This window comes from Vombatus ursinus, unplaced genomic scaffold, assembly GCF_900497805.2.
Source record: "Vombatus ursinus unplaced genomic scaffold, bare-nosed wombat genome assembly UNPS02014945.1, whole genome shotgun sequence".
Taxonomy (NCBI): Eukaryota; Metazoa; Chordata; class Mammalia; order Diprotodontia; family Vombatidae; genus Vombatus; species Vombatus ursinus.
Window position 1 is genome coordinate 28,446,486 of NW_020954723.1, and position 12,174 is coordinate 28,458,659.

General features: G+C 32.8%; 1 protein-coding gene across 5 annotated transcripts in view; it reads right to left on the reverse strand.

The window, feature by feature from the left end:
• Positions 1 to 12,174, reverse strand: part of PCNX1 (pecanex 1) — a 238,611-nt gene that overhangs the window by 134,054 nt on the left and 92,383 nt on the right. The window lies entirely within an intron of this gene.

The window sequence follows — 12,174 nt, forward strand, 5'->3', positions numbered from 1 at the left end:
AGAATATACAGCTAATTATTTCTATTTATAGTTCTGGCTTACCTATTCTGTTCCACTGATCAATTTTTCAATCAGTAATATTGAATTGCTTTAACAATTACTGTTTTCTTCTATGAGCTATGGTACTGGGAGGCTTCCTTCACTTGTGCTAGCTTGACCTTTCTGTTCCTCCAAATAAATTTTATTGTTTTGTCTGTATCTTAAAAAGCCCTACAATATGATTGATATGTCAGAAAAATTACATATTTAGTTATTGTCTCCATTTTTATACTGAAATATTTCAAACTTTAACCATGTGCAATTAGTATCTCTTCAATTATTTATGCCTTCCTTAATTTCTACCAAAATAAAACAAAACAAAAAACTAGGGGTATCATGGTAGATGAACTCCAAGACACTTTATACATTCTGTAGAGACTCAAAATGGGATTTCTCTTTCTATCCCTTCCCACTGGATTTTGTTAGTATATAGAAAGATCACTGGAGTAGGAGGACCAGTGCTATACTTTGAGTCAGGAAGATCTGAATTCAAATCCTGACTTACGTACTAGACATGTGAACCTGAGCAAGTTACTTAATCTATATGCCTCCATTTCCTTATCTGTAAAAAGGGAATAACACTACTTACCTTCTCATGGTTGTCGTGGGGTTAAAATCAGATAACTGTAAAACACTTTGCAAACATTAAAAGTGCTAAATAAGTGCTAGCTATATATTTAATATTTTAAAATTTTATTCAAATCTTTAACTTTTTCTTGTTTGTCTTTTGGTTAGATCTATGTCTGAAATAAACATTAAGCTAATAATTGCTATTTTGCTATTTCTCACTATAGTTCAATTATCTTCTTTCAGTGCTCTATCATTTGGGGGATGTGTGTATATAGATAGGGGGTGTGTGTGCGTGTGTGTGTATAGTAATAGTAGTAGCAGTATTGATATTTCTTACATGTGGTAATTTACATGTAGTTTCCCTATCTCTTTTTATATATTTATTTTTATTATCATCTTGTCTGAGATCAAGATTGCCAACCCTGATTTCTTTGGATTCACTTGAGGCATGAGATTATTTTTCAATCCTTGATCATAATTCTCTGTCTTTGTTTTGAGTACATTTTTTACAAAGAACATATTATTAGATTTTGCTTTCTAATCCATTTTGACAGCATTTTCCATTATACATGTAAATATTTGTCATTCATATTCATGGTTGTTGTTAATTGTGTTTTTTTCTTGTGCCATATCCAATTATGCTTCTTTTCTTTTCCTTTTACAAGGAAAATGAAGGTAATGTAAATAACCATTGTGTTCTAGTCCTTTTAGGAAACCTCAGATTTTAGGATTATATGTACTGTTGTTTAGGCTGTATTAAAATGAGACTGAAATTTACTCAAGATTTGTTTAGTATTAATAAAGCAAACCTATACTTTAGCTTTACTATGTCCAAATCCTGAAAATACTTCTGGTAGGTCAGACTGAACTAGTAACAATTCCAATGGGTTCAAAATGTTACCAACCTAATGTAAGCAGTCAGTTGGGATTCAATATAAAAAATATCAACCTTACATAATGTTTGTGTTGCAGCAAATAAGAAGACAGAAGCAAATGGTAGAGAAGTGTAATTTGAATAACTTTTTCAAATCAAGGACAGATCCAAAACTATTTGATTCTGATGATTCTTCAACAACCCTAGATGTAAAGAACTAACTGAAAAAGCAACTCAGTCAAAGAAAAATTCAATTCAAAAAAGGAATGTGCCCAAAGAACACACAAAATTCACTTCACAAAATCCAGACTCAGGATTCTTAATCTGGGATCCACAGGTTATTATATGAATAATTATGCAACAATTATGTGAATAGATTTCAGGGACTGTATGAACTTGGGATGTGAAAAAATTCCATCTTTATTTCAACATAACTGATTTTCTTTGTAATCCCACGTATTTTAATTTTACATATTTAAAAACACTGTCCTTAGAAGGGGTCCACAGGCTTCATCAGACTCCAAATGGAGTCCGTGACATATAAGAAAATTTCAAAACAAAACAAACAAAAAACCCTGATTTAGACCCTTTAGAGATTAGTAATGGAAAATATCTCTCTGTGTAATGGAAGATCTTAGAAACCACATAAAACTGGGGTTATTAACCGTTTTTTGTATCTTTGGGCCCTTTTGGCAATCTGCTGAAGCTAATGGACTCCTTAGGACAATGTTTTTAAATACAAAGAATTATAAAGAAAACCAATTATAATGAAAAAGTTAACAATTTTTTTTAAATTCATGCTTCAGGTTAAGAACCCATGATCTAAAAGAACTGCTCATTACTGGAAGCATCATAAAAGACATCTGTCCTTATCCTTCACTTATAATAGTAGTTGTGAGAAAAAAACTACAAGGGCTAAAATGTATGTGGATTATCAAACGTGAAATAAAAGGACTAAAATAGATTAATACATAACGCCAGGAGTTCAAGATGCTTTAGACAGTCACTAGTTTTCTGTTTTGAACTTAAGCAACAGCTCTTATCAAATTTCAATGGCCAAAGAAAACAAAGCATTCATGTGTCCAGCAGGATTTCATCAGTTTGAACTTATGCTTCAAGGCATCTCTGGAGCACCTGCCACTTTTCAACAGCTGAGGGAATAGGTAGTTGGTGACATGAACTACCTGGAAATGTTGGTGTATTTGTATAATATCATTATATTTGGTGGGAAAAAACACACTAAAATAACATGAGAAAAGAATGATGAAAATGTTAGAGCTATTAGAGGTAATTGGTCTATAATTGTCAATTGATGAATGCACATTTTATAGAGCCTCCTTGAAGTATGTAGGTGACATAACATTTCAGCAAAAGAGAACTGATTTAGAAAGGATACAAGCACTACTCAGGTAGCTATATCCTAGCAATTTTGTAACTAAGAACCAAGGGGTTATAATAATAAATTTGTGAAGGATTATGCTAATACCATTGCTTAGCCTCTCAACAATCTCACACTTGGCTATATGACTGCAAAAAACAAAAAGTGTAATTATTAAACCCTTGGAAGCCAAATAGAGAATACTGAGATGGAAAATGTGAATAAGCTTTTAAAGATTTGGCTAACTGCATTACAAACACGCCAATTTTGACCTATGATGACCCAAATCTTGGCTTGGGAGCATTTTTTATATCAAGAAAGTGATAGTCAAGAGTAGAAGTATCAAACTCACAGAAGTAAAACTCTTGGGTGCAACCCAAACTCAATTAAAATTGTAACTGAGAAATATTTAACAAAATAAAAATATAACATGGATATGTTAGTTTGTGGTTTTATAAATCAATATTCAGCATACAGGAATCAATTTCTATTTGTTTGACACTACTATACTACTACTATAAGAGGACTTATTGGTAGTGAAACTAAGTATCCAAATATAAACTAAAATTTTTAGTTTTAACATGGGCTAGTACAGCTAGCACCGAAAAGTTTAGTATGGAGCAAAATTACAAGCATGTACAAATAACACTGTAATATACATTTTGACCACTTTTGCATTGTATGCTTCTTGTCACAGACAGGTAGCATACTAGCCAATTATGAATTTAGTAAACACAATTGACTAGGAAAAAGTAATATGCCAATACCCTAATAAACTTGATGATAAAGTACATTGATATCAGTAGAAGTAATAACAGCTACTCATCATTTTGAAAGAGATAATTGCAATCAATCTCAGTGCAGCTCTGAGGTTAGAACTGTCATCTAAAGGCATGTGCCCTTTATATGTCAATAATGTTTTATCAAGTAAATCTATATACCTATGATAAATAAGAACAAATGAATGATAAATAACACAATCTATAAAATCAAGTGACTGACCCTTTGAGACTCATTTCATTCTCTAGAGACAATACTACTAAGAAAATAATAAAAGATGGAGTTTCAAAATGAAACACTATATGAAATGCTAACTGATATTACAAAAAAAATCAGTAAAGAATTAGTATTCCCTTGCAGATATTGTGTTATAGCCATGAAGGCACTGTATAATGATTCTAAACATTTAGTTAAAAAAGACCTTTGATTTACTGAAACAGATTTTATTACTTACAAAATGGCTAATGATTTGTATAATAAACGTATAATGTGCTTTTGTTCCACTCAACTCATGTAACATATTTGAAAAATATAAGAATCAATAAAATATTTGAGCTCATGTATACTATTTTTTTTAACTCTTACAGGAGTAAAATCAAATGCATGTCATTCATAGGAAAATAAAAGTTCATATGATAAAAGAGGATTAAACCCAAAGGCAACTCAAATTTACCTTAATATCCTAGTTGTAGAGACAGCGAATTCAAGAGGGAGCATGATAGCCTGCATGAACTATCTGTAAGTTCAGCTACAATTATATAATGATACTAAAATAAGAAATTCAAGAACTAAGGTAAAAGTATAAGAAATATCAAGCTAGTTGATGGACATACATAAAATACACCAAGTAAATATGGAGAGTAATTATTTATATAGGCAAACATAATTCTGTGGTGGAAAAAATGTATACAATTACTGTTTGCTCTATACTTTATAACATTTATTTATGAGATTTTTATTGGTAATAAAGTACTTTTATATCTGCCTATAAACATTTTACACATAAATTTTGTAGGTTGTCTATCTCAATGTAGTTGTGCATATATATAACTGTTATGAATGAGAATGAATTAGTTTTGTTTATATACTTATTTGTCTGGCATAAGAAAAAATGTTATCATGTAAAATGTTAGTTGAGCAGCTAGGTGGCACAGTGGATAGAATGTTAAGCCTGGAGTCAGAAAGACTAATGTTACTAGCCTCAGATACTTACTAGCTGTGTGACCCATGGCAAATCACTTAACTGTTTTACCTCAGTTTCCTCATCTGTAAAATGAGCTGGAGAAAGAAATAGTAAACCATTCCAAGAAGTATCTTTGCCAAGAAAATCCCAAATGGGGTCACAGTCAGACCCTACTGAAATGACTAAAAAAAATGTCATTATGTAAATATTTGACTTTTTGATATATAAATGTCAGGATTATCTCACCTTGAAATTTTAATTTTCAGATTGGGGAAGGATATAAGGTCCTTAATGTCATTTGGAGCAGTTTAGTGATGAAATGGCCAAAAAAAAGAGTAACTTTTACATGAAGAATTTTAAAGAACTATTAAAGGACATGAGATACTGCCACTATTACAGATGAATATCATGATGCATAAAAGGAGAAGGAAAAGAATTTTGGTGTAATAAAAACTGCTAAAACATGTGTATAAAAACCACAATTTTTAGATGGGATCCCAGGAGTAAGGGATAAAAAATAAACTGTACCATAAATAGATTAAAATCACATTGTGATTGATTTAGAATGATGCCTTGAGTTTATGTGGATAGTATAATGGATTAAAAGGACAGAGAAAGAACTTTTATTTTTTATTTTAAATCTAGAAAAACATGATTTATGAAGAAACAGTTCCAGGATACAAAATGGGATGTGAACCACATATAGAACTCAAGAGTTGTAGCACATCATAGGACCTCAGTCCATCAGCATGTAACTATTTTATGACTTGAAGATAAAACCAAAAAGAAGAAATCATATAAGCCTTTGAATACAGAAACATGATTTTAAAAGGACTAAATTTTAGAGGGGAAATTTCACGGGTTGCCTTCCACGTGAAAGGCAAGTGGGTAAGGGCCAGGAAGCCATTAAGCCACTGAAAGACACAGAATATAGAGGAGATAGAAATCTGAGATTGAGGTCTAAAGAATGACAGAAGAAAAAGCACAATCAAAAAGCAGTTTGTTGGAGCTATTCAGAAAGCATCAACATGACAAGTAGTCATATAACAAGATGGCTTTAGATGGTGGGTACTGATTGAAGGAATGAAGACTTCAATTTCAGCTATTATCTTTCAGGACCACTTAAGCTTCAGAGATACTAACGCATGCTGCCCATTTCTTCCTCTTTTGATTTGAAAGCAGAAAGAGAAAAGACAAGTACTGCTGCTGCTTTGCTGGACAAAAAGAACTGGCTGGGTTGGCTTGTCATACCCAAATTGTTCATCTGAGCTGTGAGCTTTTTTTCAGATTAGATAACACAACAGGGGAATAATTGAAGAGCTGGCTGGGTCCAGAGATGGTCAACCTCATGAACTTTGCAATTCTCTGGCTATTTAAATTAAGAAGCAAACTGTCTTTTAAGGCTAATTTTAAGTTGAAATGGTTTATAAATGCTTAGAATATAGAAGAAGTTTGCCTAGCTAGAGGATGGTGAGGACCAATAAACAAACAATAATCACAGAGGTGGTTTCCTGTGGTGCAGATGTCCCCAAATGGACCGATGACATCAAAGTCTACAATCTCTAGCTGTAAGTCCTACCTAGCACAAAGTTTTTCTTCCCTCAGTGTGATCCAGGTTTATTTCAGGTTGGTGATGTATTAATTTTATATATAAATGTCCATGATGTTATTTCTTTAGTCTTATTGATAAGCAAATGATTATATTTAGGATTTAAATGTCATTATTATGAGTAGTGGGCTTTAAGTAATTGTGGAGTGATGACTCTTCTCTAGGACCCTGGACCTGCTAGTGGGAAAGTAGCTTGCAATGAGTAAGCCTACTCAGAGAGCAAGTACGTATCAACATACCCAGTCTGAGAGGTTACATTTGGGAGGATCCATGCAAAGGTCATTCCAAATAGGCCATACTTATGGAACAGTGTGCCATCCTGCAACACAAGTATTTTACTTTTGCATCTCTTGTTTCATTTCTTCCATCCATTCTTGGAATCCTTGTGTACAATCCATTCTGTTTTCTGAGGTCTCTACAGTTATTTCCTTCCTCTGGAATTTATCTTGGGTTTCCCTTAACACATAGCATTTCTTTATCGTAGGAAGGTTCTTTTCCCCATTCGTTCAAACCTACAGCTTTAGTTCTTGAATTAGGCCTTTGTTCCAGGGCCAGGCTCTGTCAGCCCTCTCCTTCCACCGCAGGCTAGGGTTGGATAGTTTTCTTGTGCTGTCTATCACCAGAATCCAGAGCTGCCCTTACTTCAGGTCTTGTCTCTCTGTGCTGTCCTAAATGAGATAGAGATGAGTGGTGTTTTTCTTTCATTTTAAAACTCCAATTGGAGTTTTTATTCATTATTAATGTATTCCTTAGGGTAACTGGGTCCACAAAGAACCTTCATGTCACCATTTTAATAAGAAGTCTTTGTAAATACCAATTTATGTACATGTCTTCCCCGTTAGAATGTAAGCTCTTTGAAAACAGGCTGTTTTTGCTTTTTATTTGTATTCTCTCTAGCACATAGCACAGTGCCTGGCACATGGTAAGATAAATGTTTGTTAAATGATTGATACAAACAAATAATATCAATCACTTTCTTAAAAATCTTCATAATGGTTAACTTTCCCATATAACCAGAAAAATTAAAATATGCTCTATTAGTGCAATTCTCAACTATTTTTCACTATTATACAGTTTGTTTACAGAGAGTACTTTTTTCATATTACAATGGTATGTTATAGTAGAAACAGTTCTATATTTGGAATCAGAAGACTTAGGTTTGAGTTCCGGCTCTCCCACGGGGTAGCTGTGTAACCTTGGCCACATAACTTTACTACCGTGTGGCTTAGTTCCCTCATTTATAAAATGAGGGTATTAGAGTGGATAATCTCTAATATCTCTTCCAGGTCAAGCATTTCATGATTCTGCAAAAATATTAAAGAGTCTATAGCTACAATACAAAATAAATGTGTTGGGGGAGGGCAGGGGAAGAGCTAAATTCAGGGAAAATTACAATCCCCAAACATTCTGAGATTCCCTTAGAGGTGTGTGGTGTATGGGTATGGGTATGGGGTGTGTGTGTGTGTGTGTGTGTGTGTGTGTGTGTGTGTGTGTGTCTACAGGACTAAAGAACTGAAAGTATAAATAAGGTCAGAGATGAATCAAAAGAACAGCAACCACAAAACTACCCTGTAAAAGAATGAAAACATGAGGTTCTAAGTCACTTAAAGAGTATCAGACTTGCTAGGAATGTATATGTATAGCCTATACTGTGCACCATCTTGGGGAGGGAGGGGGAGAAAAATATAAAACTCAAAAGCTTATGGAAGTGATTGTTGATAAGTCAAAATAAATTAATTAAAAAAAACAACAGGCCCAGACTTGGGAGGGTATAGGGGAGGCTGGTGTAAACTTCAGTGAATCTCAGTCTAAGGACATGAGAAGTAGATGGTACAGTGGAAAGAAGGCCAAGTTTGGTGTCAGAGGAGCTAGGTTCAGGTCCCAGATCTGCCACTTTCAACCTGTGCAAGTCACTTAACTTCTCTGTCCTCAGTTTCCTGAAGTATAAAAAGAGTAGAATAGACTAGAAAACATCTGAATTACCTTTCAGCTCCAAATCTATGGTCCTATGTATGATTTTAGAATGACTAAATTATCAAGAAAAGCAACCAGAAATGTAATCTTTAATCAAATAAATATGTAAAAATGCCCGCAATCTTAAGTGTAAAGGAAAGAACTCTGCAAATATTTCAAAAGAATGAGATCTGTATAGATATATGTGTCAGCATATACATATATTCACACATCAGGACAATGCAGGAATTTTTAAAACCGAACTATAATAACTGTGACCTGTCTCCACCAAATCCAACAATATATCTGTCTTAGTAGATATGTGTGAAAGAAGGACAGGTTAAGAGAGGAAGAGGTTAAATGAGTTGTCCAAGGTCACACAACTAATAAGTGTCAAAAGAGGGATTCAGTTTTAGGTCTTCCTGATTCCAAATCCTTTTTTTTTTTTCTTCAGGCAATTGGGGTTAAGTGACTTGCCCACGGTCACACAGCTAGTAAGTGTCAAGTGTTTGGTCTGAGGCTGGATTTGAACTCAGGTCGCCCTGACTTCAGGACCAGTGTTCTATCCACTACACCACCTAGCTGCCCCCCAAGTACTTTCCTGAAGTATAATGGATACAGTTCTGAATGAACCAAGAGTTAGGAAGACCAAAGTTCAAACCCTGCCTCAGAATACTTAATAGCTGTGTGACGCTAGGCAAATTACTTAATCTCTCTAAGTTCAATTAAGAAACCGAGGGGGTTAGACCTTCAAAGCTGCTTCCAACTCTAAATCCATGATCCTATAGTGCTATAAAGTCATATCTCCCATGCCCATGATGTTAAATTACTCTTTTCCTCTCAAAACAGTTTTATAATAGAATGTTATGGAAAAATTAACAGGGTATGGATCTAAAAACTGCTTACCAAATGAATTACCAGTGCATACTTGTAAAAAGGAAACTAATAAATCATGACAAAAACAAGGTACTATTAAACTCAAATTTCTGGGCATTTCCATATTTTAACATCATGAAAGCAAATGGACAGAAATTTTAAAAGATAACAGCTAAAAAACTAGTGCATTTGTCTATCAATATGCAATTTTGACACTGTTTCTTTAACCTGAAATTGTGATCATTGGCCAAGAAATATAACTGTCCGTGTAAATGTAGAAATACAAATAAATAAACCATATTAATTAGCATATACTGTGCTTATGTTTTTCTCCCTCTGCATTTGAGCAGTGATATAAAATTTTTGACAAAAATTTCAATTAATCCAGCTTAATATAATAGAATGTTCATCAATGATGAATACTCAAGAAAACAAACACTTTGAGCATAACTAAGGCACAAGACTATTGATGCAACACACTTCTATTAAAACTTAAGGGAAAAAAATCCACATTACCAAAGCATGACCTGTTTATCCAATGAATTGTGGCTATTAAAGCAATATTTTTCGATATGCTTTTTATTATCTGACAGATATTATCTGGATTTTGCCAAATGTGAGGTGCTATGATCCGATATAATGGAAGACAGACTTCTAGAATTAAGCTCCTAATACAAAGAATTGTTATATCTTTAATGTTTTCCCTCGTACTTGCTTTTCATATTTAAAAATTAATCCAGTAAATAAAAAGGTCAACACACAAATAACATATTTTTGCCTAAGTTTAAATACAATAAATATAAAAATTAACCTAAAAATAATTTATTCATTTTCTAATAAATGAAACAAAAAGATAAATTTTTACAACTTTCTGTACCTCTTATGGTCATAATAATTAAATGAATATATGAATTATGTGAAGTTTATGGTTCTAAGAACTTTGGAGATATGTTTACTGCATTTTCTATCAACCTGAACATTACTTGTTTTCCACAAACCTGATGATGGATATTTGCCAAGAAAGAGTTGTTGACCACAGGGAATTTCCTAATTTGCCACATAAACCCATGACAATTAATGTTAGTATAAACAAAAATCATTTCTATATGCAAAATTCAGTGCATTTTGTACACAGTAAGAATCAAAGTACAAACAACAAATAGGATGAAATGCAGAACTATTGATACTGGATGAATACAAAATTCAAAACCATAAGAGTCTCATTATTTTCTCAATCACAATCTATGAAAAAGTGGGATAAGACAACTCAGGTAGCCTCTAAAATACATTATTTTAAAAAAAGTATATTCACAGCTCACAGACTACTTTCATACACAATAGTTTAGAAAGTTTCAATACATTATTTATGTTTTTATTTACATTACTTTTACAAATATCTTTTAGTAACACCAACAGTAAAACAGAAACTAGAGCCCGGATCATTACCAAAATCCAAATATTTTCATAAAAGGGAAGAATTGGTGGTAAACATCATCTTCAAGTGCTCTCAAAATAAGATAATATATTCCCCCCATATGAAGCAAAATATATCTAAGCATAAAAACATAATAGTATATACTGCAGCTTTTTAGTATTTTTCCCTGCAATACTTAACATTTTAACAGCAAGAACTATACATGAATGAACATTTTTGAAACTCAACTCCTTCCTGTATATCATAAATATATAGTTTGTGTTAGAAGTCATCAAAAGTATTTTAGCTTTACCAATTAAATATTTTTTATCCACATTAATAAAGACCCAAGTGGTCTTAATTATTTTGTCAACATTATGGACAATTCTTTAGTCCTCAGAAGCCTCATTTGACAGAGCGCTATAAACACCATATCTTAATATTCCCATTTCTCCACTTGGGGCTTTCCCTGATTGATCACTCCGCAGCCAATCCAGCTGCGGATTGTTTCAAAGAAACAATCATGAGAAGTAATATTTTTTGACCACAGCAACTGTCAAACAATCTGCACTGGCAGCAGTCATGCTGAAAATAATCACAGTTCTCTAGAATACGAAATCACGTTCTTCTGAGAATATTTCTATCAAGAATTCACTTTTTGCAGAACCTACCCTAAAAGACAGTGCTTGCCACAAAACAGGCTAATTAATGTAGTTTTCACTCAACAAATTGTTTGGAAGAAAAAGCAACTGGATGGCAATTCTGTTTTAAGATGTTTGCATATGCAACATATGCTCAGTTAATTAGTTGAATTTTTTATAAAAAGATACATTCAAACTCAAAACTAAAAAGTAGTAAAGCTTAAATCACATAAAAACAGGTTAGAGTCCAAAGCCTTAATTCATATTTTCAGGACCCTATTTCCATTGGGTCTGAAAAAACAAATAAGATACTCTAGTAAAACAAATACAGACTGTAGAAGTCTAATAATGAAGCTATAATACCTACCTCACAAAGTTCATATAATAATGTAAATGCTTTGCCAACTTTAAAGTACTATACAAATGTCAGTTACTACTATTATTGATAAAGTATAAGACTACTTGATAGAAGGAAAAATTGTTCTTCACTTTTTCCTGTATAGCATGAGAATTTGTAACAAAATTTAGCTTTGCAGGTAATTAACTAAAGCTGCCCTTTCAACTAAAATATGGAAATAGAAAAATATGATTATTGCTTTTGGCATAGAATTCAGCATTTTATCAATAAAAAGCAAACTCCAAATACAAAATTTTAAAAATTCAATTCTACTGTTTTTAAAATGTTGCTACAGAAAAATTAAGCATACTTAGCTGAAAACAAGTAACTAAAGAAATGCAGAAGTTGCAAACATGAGCCATAACGTCTTCAAGTAATTGGGATTAGATAAAGCAATTTTAACAAAATTCTAGACATGACATGCTACAAAAGTAGAATTTTGAAATATTAGTGCATTATA